Here is a 10891-nt window from a genome sequence, read left to right as displayed (position 1 = left end):
TCCCAAAAATAAATAAACATTGAAAAAAAAATTAAAAAAAAAAAAAAGAACATTTCAAAGCCTGAAATTAGATTTATGTGTGGCTGTGAGGCTGGCAGGAGGAAAGAAAATCCTGTCTGGAATTAGAGAACATCTTTATGGGCTTTAAATTATTTCTTACAAATATTTAAAAATTAAATGTCCACTATGCAAAGATAACCAGGAATACAGGAGACGAGACAATGGAAGAAGAGAAACAACAGAGGATTCTTGCTTTCTTCCTTATATGATGAGGATGTGGTCTGTGTCTTAGTGATCACAGACTTCGAGGCTGTTTGCTTTCACAATGTCTTATGATTAAACCACGGGAGCAAACAAGATTTAATCATTTAGATATAAGTCAAATAGAAATAAATTAATCTTTACAAAGCATAGAGTGCTCCTAGTGAGGTCTATGAGGCAATGGGAATTTCAAATCAAAGCAGTAAGTGACAAGAGACTTTGGTTCTTTTTTTTTTTTTTAATTTTTTTAACGTTTATTTATTTTTGAGACAGAGAGAGACAGAGCATGAACAGGGGAGGGGCAGAGAGAGAGGGAGACACAGAATCGGAAGGAGGCTCCAGGCTCTGAGCCATCAGCCCAGAGCCTGACGCGGGGCTCGAACTCACGGACCGTGAGATCGTGACCTGAGCCGAAGTCGGACGCTTAACCGACTGAGCCACCCAGGCGCCCCGAGACTTTGGTTCTTGATGACCATCAGTAGATTTACTTGGGTGACCATTTTACTGTGGTCATATCAGTATTGTCATTGTCACAGTTATCACCATAACAGCCCAAGACACTTCAGTGGAGAACCCCAGGAGAAAACACGCTTTATGAGACTTCGAAATAAACCTACTATCCAAGAGAAACATGGAGGTCCCAAACCCAGGACACCTTATTGAATTTTTCTTCAGACAAGGTCTTTTCAGTGGAAGATCACAAGCCGGGTTTATCAAGAGGATCTCACCGAGAAGTAGGGCACATTCCCAACTGGAATGTCTAGAAGAAAACACTTTCTCTCAGAACAACTCCTGCTCACATGATATCAGTGGGGCCAAGGTCTCAGCAAGTCTCCTTGGGCATCCACTCTACCCCCTGAAAGGGGAGCCAGGTGGCAGGTGCCTGGGAGTGGGGCATAGGTGCTGTGGAGGCCCTGGGGTGAGGGAGATGTTAGCTTCTCAGCTGCAGGCCACCAGTTCATTGGCACGCCATGGGAGGCGGGAGGGAACAAGCTGTGCCAATCGTGAAGGCAGACCCTCCTCTCCCTGAGAATCCTATGGGAGCCGATTAACAGGGTCTCAGTTCCTGCCATGTTCTGCCATGCTTCCTTCTGACGCCAGCCCTACCTCACCACTTATGACAACTTCTCATCTCTCTCCTCCAACACTCAACCCTGTTTTGTTTCCTTCCCTCCTGCCATGCTACCGGCGACCGTAAGGAAGAACAGAAACAGTGCAAAGGAAGCGGAAAAATCCGAGTGTTTGACAGAAAGAATTGCGTGGAATAGATGAGAGACTGAGATAGGATGGGGAGGAGCACAGGTGAACTGTTCTGGAGTATTATTACCAATATTATTGCTCATGCTTCTACATTTGAGAGATGCCTGTTTCAAAAGCTACAAAAATCACAAAAATGTAATTCTGTATAGCTTTAACAGAATTTTCTTTTTCTTTTTCACCTTTTCTTTTTGAAATGTTTATTTATTTGAGACAGAGAGTGAGCATGGGAGGGCAGAGAGAGAGGGAGACACAGAATGAGAAGCAGGCTCCAGGCTCTGAGCCGTCCGCGCAGTCCCACGCGGGGCTTGAACTCACGGACCGTGAGATCATGACCTGAGCTGAAGTCGGATGCCTAACTGACTGAGCCACCCAGGTTCCCCAACTTTAACAGGATTTTTAAAGAATAACAGGAAATCCCGCGTGGAAGGGGAGGGAGGCATCTTTTGTAACTGTCCTAGTTGCTGTGTCCCATGATTTAATTCTCTGGGTCTAAGTCTCTACATTCCAAAGCAACATCAGCAATGGCCAGAATGACACAATCCTTTCTCCTGATATCCAGAAAATGCCTTGAAAATTGACCAGTGGAGTTTTCCCATCAATCTAGCAGAGCAGGAACGTGTGGAACGGGCTCCTGGTGTTCCGCCCCAGGGCCTAGTCAAGAACTAGGCAACCCAGGTGGTGCTCAGGAAATATAATGAGCAATCGAGGAGAAGTTAAAAAGTACGGCTGTGCCATAGTAATTACACTACAGATTTATAACTTCACCGTTAACAGTACCGGAGATTGTCTGAATTCAAAAGTAGGCCTCACCAATTAGCAGTCAGCCATTTGCATTTTCTCTCTTTGTTTTGGCTTATGTGGAAAGTAAAATTAGATTGCTTCCTTTCGAGCTCTAATCTCCCCGAGCCCCCTGTTTTATTTATACCATCTCTGGGTTTCATGCATTAACGAGAGTATTTAGATTTCTAAGACTGCTTGCTGGAAAGGACTTCTTTCACGTAAATGCCCTTAAAAAGCATGAACAGAACCACCACAGTATTTATGAGATCTTATAACCACCTCTTTGTCTTAAAGCCCATGAACTGTGTGACCCTTTCCCTTTAAAGAAAACCCTTAGGAAGAGAAACATCACTATTGTCACTGCCTGCCCATTAGAAGTTGGATCCAGGTTTCCGAAAGTGCAAAGTTATAGAGGTCTGTCTGTTTAAAATCCAAGGTTACTCGTTTCTTTTCTATGACGGGAGGAAAGACCCCATGTTGCCTACACTGGATTTATTAATTCTCTATAAATTCTCTCTGCCCAGCTTGGGTGTAGCAGTGAGCTCATTTATTATTCACACAGCAACAATATAATGAAAACGCAGTCTGGCCTTAAAACTACACCCTCATGGGCCAAGTGCACAGTTTACCCTTCCTAATGCTTCTCTTGTGCTCATGGAGGTTTCTCCCCCTCTGTATTTGGGCGGTGATTTACTTTCCTTTAAAGGCATCTCGACATCTGATTTTATGCGAGAACCAAGCCTTTTGCGAGCCAGTCTACATCACGGCCAGTGTCTTTTTCCAAATGAGGAGAAAGTCACAACAGAAGGCTCAGAAGTGGAACGGGGCTCTTGGGTCACTTTCATTGGACATAGCATTTAGGAGGCAAAACACTCAATGGAAACAGTGCCCCGATTGTCAAGCCTCTAGCATGCCTCCCCTGCTGCTTTCTGGAAGCTCTTTGTGCAGCAAGTGCTAAAGCAATATTTAGTTATGGAGTGACCAAGCGCCAAAGAGCAGCTAGAAGCATTTAACGTGAAAGGACTTGGTGGGAAGTGACGTCGGGGCTCCTCAGGGGCTGAGGTCTTCCTCTGGACAAAGCCGAACGTGACCCGTGACAGAGCTGGGTGCCACAGTCATTTTTTATTGCCGTGGACCGAAATGCTCTTTGAGAACTGTAACGGCATGGGCATTCTGGTTCTTTTGATGTCCAAATAAATGCAACAGGCCACTGAACACTAAATCTAGATTTTGAAATGCATTTTATTTTTTTTTTATTTTATTTAAAAAAAATTATTTTTTATATTTATTTATTTATTTTTGAGAGACAGAGTGAGACAAAGTGAGACTGGGGGAGGGGCAGAGAGAGAGGGAGACACAGGATTGGAAACAGGCTCCAGGCTCTGAGCTGTCAGCACAGAGCCTGGCGCAGGGCTCGAACCCACAGACTGTGAGATCATGACCTGAGCCAAAGTCGGACGCTCAACTGACTGAGCCACCCAGGCGCCCCTGAAATGCATTTTAGAGAGATGCTCATAGACCACCCTGAAGAGGATGTGATTATGGAAAGGGATCAAGGCATGAGAATTTCTAGACCCAAATGCCTAGCGCTCTCGGTTCCTCCCACGGCTTCACTGGGAGACAAGATGCAATGGCTGATGGAACAAACCACGCGCGTGGCAGAACTTGGTTCTGCGGCAGGGATGTCGCTTCGAGAGACACCTGACCCACCAAGGGCCTCTGCCTTATTCGAGAAGATTAAACACAGGAAAATGGGAAGAAAATGAGAAGGTCTAGGATGAAACACTCTCTTAGCTTTTGGTAGCAAAGCAGGGAAGAGAGTTCTCCTTAACAAGACGCTCTCTGGAAATGTTCCCACGTAGGGGGACAGGGTGAGAACTCTGATTCTCCCTGGCTCAGCATACCCCGACCCTCCCTCCTGTGTTCCACCTGTTCCCTGCCTTCTATCGCCACAGCTCCATCTTCTAGAGGTGACTGCGATTTCTAGATGGGAAGGTGGACTGCCTCCTACAGGAAGAGTAAAAAGATTGGCCAAAACGTAGGGAGTCAGCTCGAAATTTGTATCAGTGCCTGCGTGTCTTGTTTTTGTTGTTGTTTTGTGTTGTGTTTTAAAGAATCTTGAGGTCAAGTCATTTTATTAAACTTTTCAAGTGACTCTGGGAAAGAATCAGATAAGGGTATCTGGATCATAAAATTTTAGCAAAAACCATTAGAGACAATTCAACCCTACTCCCCATTTCACAGTTCAGGGAACTGAAGTTCAGAGAGGTTATTCAGACGGTTAATGACAGCAAAGTAAATGAGAACCTGGTTGGCTGGGCACATACTACTTTTCTCAGTGTTCCTGTTGCTTACATTAGCAAGACAGATTAGAAATTTACTAGGAATTTAGTACTTTCCCAATTTCACAAAGAAACTCACTTCCTTGCTTGAGAAGCAAAACTTGAAATCTGGGTATCTTAAATTTTGGGGGGTCCCCTTTCCCTGGAAAGACCATTCTGGGAGATTTAACTATACAGCAGTCTCCCCTCATCCCTTGTGAATGTGTTCCAAGACCTCCCCCCGCCCAGTACCAGTGGGTGCCTGAAACCATGGTTAGTACCGAGCCCTATATATATATACTATGTTTTTCCTGTACATACATATCTATGATAAAGTTTAATTTATCAATTTGGCATAGTCAGAGATTAACAACAACAATAACAAAATAGAACAATTATAATGATATGCTATAACAAAAGTTATGTGAGTGTGGTCTCCTTCTCTCAGAATATTCCTATTGTACTGTACGCACCCTTCTGAGAATGACGTGAGATGATAAAATGCCTACGTGAAGAGATGTCAGGTGAGGGGAATGTCAGTACGTGACAAGGAGGATCATTTACTTCTGGACTGTGATTGACCATGGGTAACAGAAATCGTGAGAGCAAAACAGTGGATAAATGGGGACAATTGTGTCTGGTTACATGAAGTCCTCCATTTGGACCAATTTGAAGTCATGTGACAAGGTGGTATTTCCAATGAGAGAGAAAGCCAGCACAGCAATGTTCTCGGTGGTACCACGGTCTTTACATCCCCTTAATCATCTGCTCAGGACTATACCACTATACCTGGGTGGCGGGAATTTCCCACCTTCCTAAACCCACATTCCCTCAGCACGGAGGCTACTCTCCTGATCTGGGATGGGAGCCTTCCGAAGTGCCTTTCATTCTTCCTGGCCCAATGGATGCTGTTTAGCACCCAGGATTCTGATGAGCTGGAACTGCTGATAAAGTGTCCTAAACATGCCTTCCTATTTTAGGGCTGGGCAACATCAACCATTAGCTGGACAGATGTGAGTTCAAATATCAATGCTGCCTCTTACTAGAGGGATGTCCTTCAACAAGTTAACTAACCTCTCAGACTTCAGATTCCTCCCCTGTAAAATGAGGTCGTAATGAACATCTTATGAGGCTATTGAGAAGATCAGATGAGATTATGGATATAAGGTCCCTAACATGGAGCCAGGGCTCCAGGGCACTTTTGGGTTACCCGCACTTTAGTTCTACAACTACCTTGAAAAATGAGCCACTTGATAGCATGCTAAAGGCCATGCAGTCAGTTGGTGGTGCATTTGAAAATAAATAGCTATTCTGATAAATAATTGGTTTAAGCACACTCTGCTTTAAGAAAACCAAATAAAATTTACTCCAATAAATCAGATGTGATTATGGCATTGCCAAAGATTCTTTGCTTCAAGAATGGACCTTCTCTGGAGTCCCTTTAAACAGAGGATTCCTTGGTACTCTACAGATATTACTGGAGTTACATAGAACCTTTAGAGGAGACACATTGTCCTAAGTGAGTCACACCCTGACTCCTTCAACAGGAGCAGCATACCTCTCTAGAAGTGTCCCTTGACAACTGGGTGGGTGGCACTCTTGAGAAGCAAGTGTACTTCTGATGGCATCTAGCTTTTTCCACAAGGCACCCACATAAGGATGTTATTTTTTAAGTTTGTTTATTTATTTTGAGAGAGAGAGAGAGAGAGAGAGGGAAGGGGCAGAGAGAGAGGGAGAGAGAGAGAGAGAGAATCCCAAGCAAGTTCCTATCTGTACAGAGCCTGACACGGGGCTTGATCTCGCGAACTATGAAATCATGACCTGAGCTGAAACCAAGAGTGGGACGCTTAACTGACTGAGCCACCGAGGCACCCCAACATAAGCCTGCTTTTAAAGATGCGTTCAACCAATATTAAGTCTCGGTTTTATCATCAAATCAAATAAACAAATGCATTCTTTCCTCTCCCTCACAAATACAGCATTATCCACTCAGCCAGACATCATACCACACACAATATCTGACCTATTCACTGTGATAAGCACATTCACATAGCATGAAATCATTGAAAAAGGAAGGAAAATTACCTTTGTTTGCTTTGGTGTGGGTTCATAAGAAGTTGCTAATGCATTCATAGAAATATATACTATCTCTAAGCTTTGTGACAAGCTGCAACTGAGTTAGAAGGCCTTGGCATTGACCAAACAAACAAACAAAAAGACCTTTGTACATTTTTAGGGAGGTGTTACAGTTTGCTCATTCCCCCGGCGTGGGTGGCTCGGCTGGGAGGAGAGACTTCTCATTTTCAAAGTAAGCTCATGAAGTCCTGCCCCTAAGTGCTCAAGGACCTCCAGTTCTGTGTAAGATTTAAAATTCATCTTGACCCTTGAGGGTAGGGATTTTAGATGAACGTTCACTCCTCCACACAGCCCCCGGAGCCATGTATTGAGGGGGAAAATCGTTTAAATTTGGATTATCTTTATATAGCGATGCACAATTCTGAAACATAGTCATACTTCATTGAGTTTATAAATGAAGAAACCAGATGTACCTAGTGCCCTGTCAAACTCTGATTCTCCCTGCTGTTTTTCAGGGTGTGTGTGTGTGTGTGTGTGTGTGTACAAGAAGGCAACAAAGGAAAGTGAGGTGAAGTCAGAGTTTATCTTCCTGGGGAGATTTCATTTCCTCTAAGTCTATTTTTACTTGTTGGTAGACAAATCATACTGCTAATATATAGGAGTTAGTTGGCTGGTAACGGAGTGTTGCCGTGAGCAACCAGATTTCACAATGCTTCAAATCCCAATATGGGAAATCCTCGGTTCCCTAACCAATGGCTTTGGGTTAGAGTGTGTGTGTGTGTGTGTGTGTGTGTGTGTGTGTGTGTGTAATTCATGATGACTCAGTGTCTAAGAAGGTACAAATATTGGAGTGAATCTATTTCTGGTTCTTATGTTACCTTTCAGGAATGGACCCGGAAGACCTGGCTAAAATCTTTTCATCATCTCCTGCCAACATTCAGCCATGTCCCATTTTGGAAGGTAAGAAATGGTTTTTAGAGATGACGTAATGGGATCTAGATAAACCTTAATGTTACTTGAGTTTTCTTTAATTTTTTTAATGTTTATTTATTTTTGAGAGAGAGACAGAGACAGAGACAGAGACAGAGTGTGTGAGCAGGGGAGGGGCAGAAGAGAGAGGGAGACACAGAATCCAAAGCAGGCTCCAGGCTCTGAGCTGTCAGCACAGAGCCGGACGCGGGGCTCAAACCCACGAACTGCGAGATCATGACCTGAGCCTAAGTCGGACATTTAACCGACTGAGTCACCCAGGCGCCCTACTTGAGTTTTCTGAGTGCTACCACCAATGCATCACTAGCTCCAGCCTAGCCCGTCATACACATTGTGATGGCAGGCCATTAGTGTTTTGAGGAACCCATGAGCTCCCTTGAGATTAAGTGAAAAAAGTACAACATATTCTGGGGACCACAGAGGAGGGAGAAAACTGCTGGGGTACAGAGAGGACGCTTCGTAAGAGGAGATGAACATTGAAATGGGCTTTAAAGGATGAACAGGAGTTTACAGATAGAATAGAGGAGGGAAGGCGTTCTCAGTAAGTAACAGAATTATGCAAAGGCAGCTCTACTCCTCAGTGAAAAAAAAGTGTAGTTCTCCTCTTTAGGTGAGGACAGAAGCGTTAACTAATCTTGTCTCCGCTGGGCAAAATGTGTAAAAGCTAGGCTCTCAGACAAGCTGAGCTTCACATCATTCATGCTTTGAATGCTCACTTGTTGTGTATAGATGGTTATAATTCCAGAAAAGAGACGGTGGCATTCTCCAAGACACTTCTAGGGGGAAAACTACTATATGGAATCTGACACATAATCACCACAGATGGTAATGAGCTGGGTGATAAGACTTGAACAGTGCGTGATAGTCCGATGGGTGATAAGATCGGAACCGCTTTTCAGTTTACTTAAAAGTCAACTCAAATTAGACACTTAGTTTCTTGCTTCCGCCTTGTTCATTCGTTCAGGGGCTGTTAGCTGTGTGCTGACACTTGGCTATGAGCTCAGCCTATGGCAGTAAATGCTGTATATGTAAATGACATAGGTAAATGGCAGCCTTGAACCCTGCCTGCCTTTATGGAGCTTATAATTTAGCTCAAAACTGATCTTCAGAAGGATGCAAAACAGACCTAATTCCATCAGTTGGGAATAAAAGCGACATGTCCAGAAAGTAATCAGAAACACGCATAGTTCTCGATTCCGATCAAGGCACAGAATGGACCAACTCAGATGGCAATTTAACTGATCTGTGAAGCAGAAAAACGAGGCTATTTTAGAGGCTTTTAGACGTGTGGGGGCTCCACTCCCAACCGTAGTCCCTTATTAAGTAGAACTGTCACTTGTAAAAAATTGAGAACATTAAAAAATACACACAGTTTAGCTTTCCAAATGATTGGGCTATGAGTAACTCATTTAATTTAAAATTGCCTGTGAGTTCTTGGCAATCACGGGGCATATTTAGAAACCTTCGCAAAGCAAGAAGAATCTAACCTACAAATTGTTTTCAAATATAATAAAATAGCTATGAGCCGTAAATGTAACAATTAGTGAGGTTGACCTTAAGTGGCTTTCTGCACATTTGTGTAAATGTTTATTGATTTACACTTTGCAGTCTTTGTGTGTCATACTTGGGAGTCAGTTTTTTTTTTTTTTTTTTTTTTTTTAATCTGGGCTCTCAAACATTCTTGCAGGCCCTGGGTATTCTGCCCGTAATGCCTCATGGATAAAACGGCACTGCACACAAACGCAGAGTGGAAAAGGCCAATGAAATTAAGAAAGGTGTCAGTGTATATGGTTTCCAGATAACTTTAAGCGTTCTTTTCTACTTTGTGCAAAATTCTTGTAGAACCAAAGAGAGAGCCACGCGCTCAAAGGAACAGCAGATGTGCTAGCAATAAAGTACGTGCCTATCTGATGTACGTTCAGAACCACAAACAGGGCTGAGGCCCTTCGAAACAGAGTCTGAGAAAAGGAAAGACAAACAAGGAAGAGGAACTGATTTTTTTAAGCCCCCTGCTATGTTCAGCTCCGGGCCAGATCCTTTCTGTAGACTGTTGTATTCAATTCTCACAAGAACTCTGTGAGGCAGTTGTGATTGTTCCCATTTCACAGATGGAGAAACGAAAGCCTGGAGAAGTTGAGTAACTTGCCAAGGGATGGACAGCTATGAAGGAAGAGAGCCAGGGGTCAGTCTAACGCCAAAGACCACGCTCTTGGCACAACACGGATGCTGTCTTGTTTCGTAAAAGGGTGGGGATTATATCATCATCCTTCTTTTTCTAACCCCTGATGTAGTAAGTGGTGCATGTCACGTAACATCGTTGGGATGGGTAGAGAGAGGTTTCTTAGGTGGGTGGAGGCTGCAGGTTGCCAAAGAGCAAAGTTGAAGTGATAGAAGGCAGAATTTTGTCTTTCCTCTCAAATGATTCATTAGTGGATAAAACTCCTGAAGCCCATATTCTGTAGCAACATCAAGGGAATCTTTAACTATGGAAAGTCCCGCATCACAATCAGATGGGAACACAGCCAACCGCCCTCATGGTCACTTCACAGAGTTTCTCAAAATGCAGTCCTGGATCCCCTCTCTCAGAACTAGTGGAGGAGCTCACCCCAGGGCAGATCCCAGGCCCCAGGAATAGAATCTCTGGTGAGGACGGCCTGGAAATCTGCATTTCAACTCACCTTCCCTACCTCTCCAGATGATTCTTATGTTCCCCAAAAGCTCCCTTCAGTGGTTTAGAATAAGCTCCACTGCCCTCCTCTTTTTCTTCTGGAACAGCTTTTAGGGACCATAGCTTAAACTACCAGAAACGTCTAGTGCTAGGCTCACCACCCTTTAAAAGATGGGAAAGTAAAGAGAAAACTTGTAGCGAGTCAGCTACGAGGAGAACTCAAAACAAAGACAAAACAAAAACAAAACCCAAGAAGCCTTCCTGATTCTTGCTGTACTCGGATTAACTCCTGGGGCCTTGGCTTCAGTCAGTCAGTACTGTGATTCTCACCCACTGATAAGATTCCTACAGAGAGGTGGATGTTGACAGAGGTTTTTCAAGCAGCTATTATTGCCTAGAAGGTTAAAATTATCTTTTTAGAGCAGCCAAGCCATCTCCACCAGGAGGGAAGAAGGAAGGATGGAAGGATGGAAGGAAGGAAGGGAGGAAGGAAGGAAGGGAGGAAGGAAGGAAGGAAGGGAGGGAGGAAGGAAGG

The 10891-nt window shown here is 43.9% G+C and overlaps 1 protein-coding gene and 1 long non-coding RNA gene across 4 annotated transcripts in view; one reads left to right on the top strand and one right to left on the bottom strand.

Annotated features, from left to right (window-relative positions):
- LOC121020461 (uncharacterized) overlaps positions 1 to 7662 on the top strand; it is a 32814-nt gene extending 25152 nt beyond the window's left edge. Inside the window, exon 3 of the long non-coding RNA XR_005786139.1 lies at positions 7584 to 7662. This is a non-coding gene — a long non-coding RNA (uncharacterized LOC121020461). The remainder of the gene's footprint in view (positions 1 to 7583) is intronic.
- Positions 1 to 10891, bottom strand: part of NEDD9 (neural precursor cell expressed, developmentally down-regulated 9) — a 190517-nt gene that overhangs the window by 15109 nt on the left and 164517 nt on the right. The window lies entirely within an intron of this gene.

The sequence above is a fragment of the Herpailurus yagouaroundi genome, unplaced genomic scaffold (assembly GCF_014898765.1).
Source record: "Herpailurus yagouaroundi ecotype Mexico unplaced genomic scaffold, PumYag 250, whole genome shotgun sequence".
Taxonomy (NCBI): domain Eukaryota; kingdom Metazoa; phylum Chordata; class Mammalia; order Carnivora; family Felidae; genus Herpailurus; species Herpailurus yagouaroundi.
The sequence above is the reverse complement of the archived record's forward strand: the minus strand, read 5'-3'. Positions and strand labels throughout refer to the sequence as shown.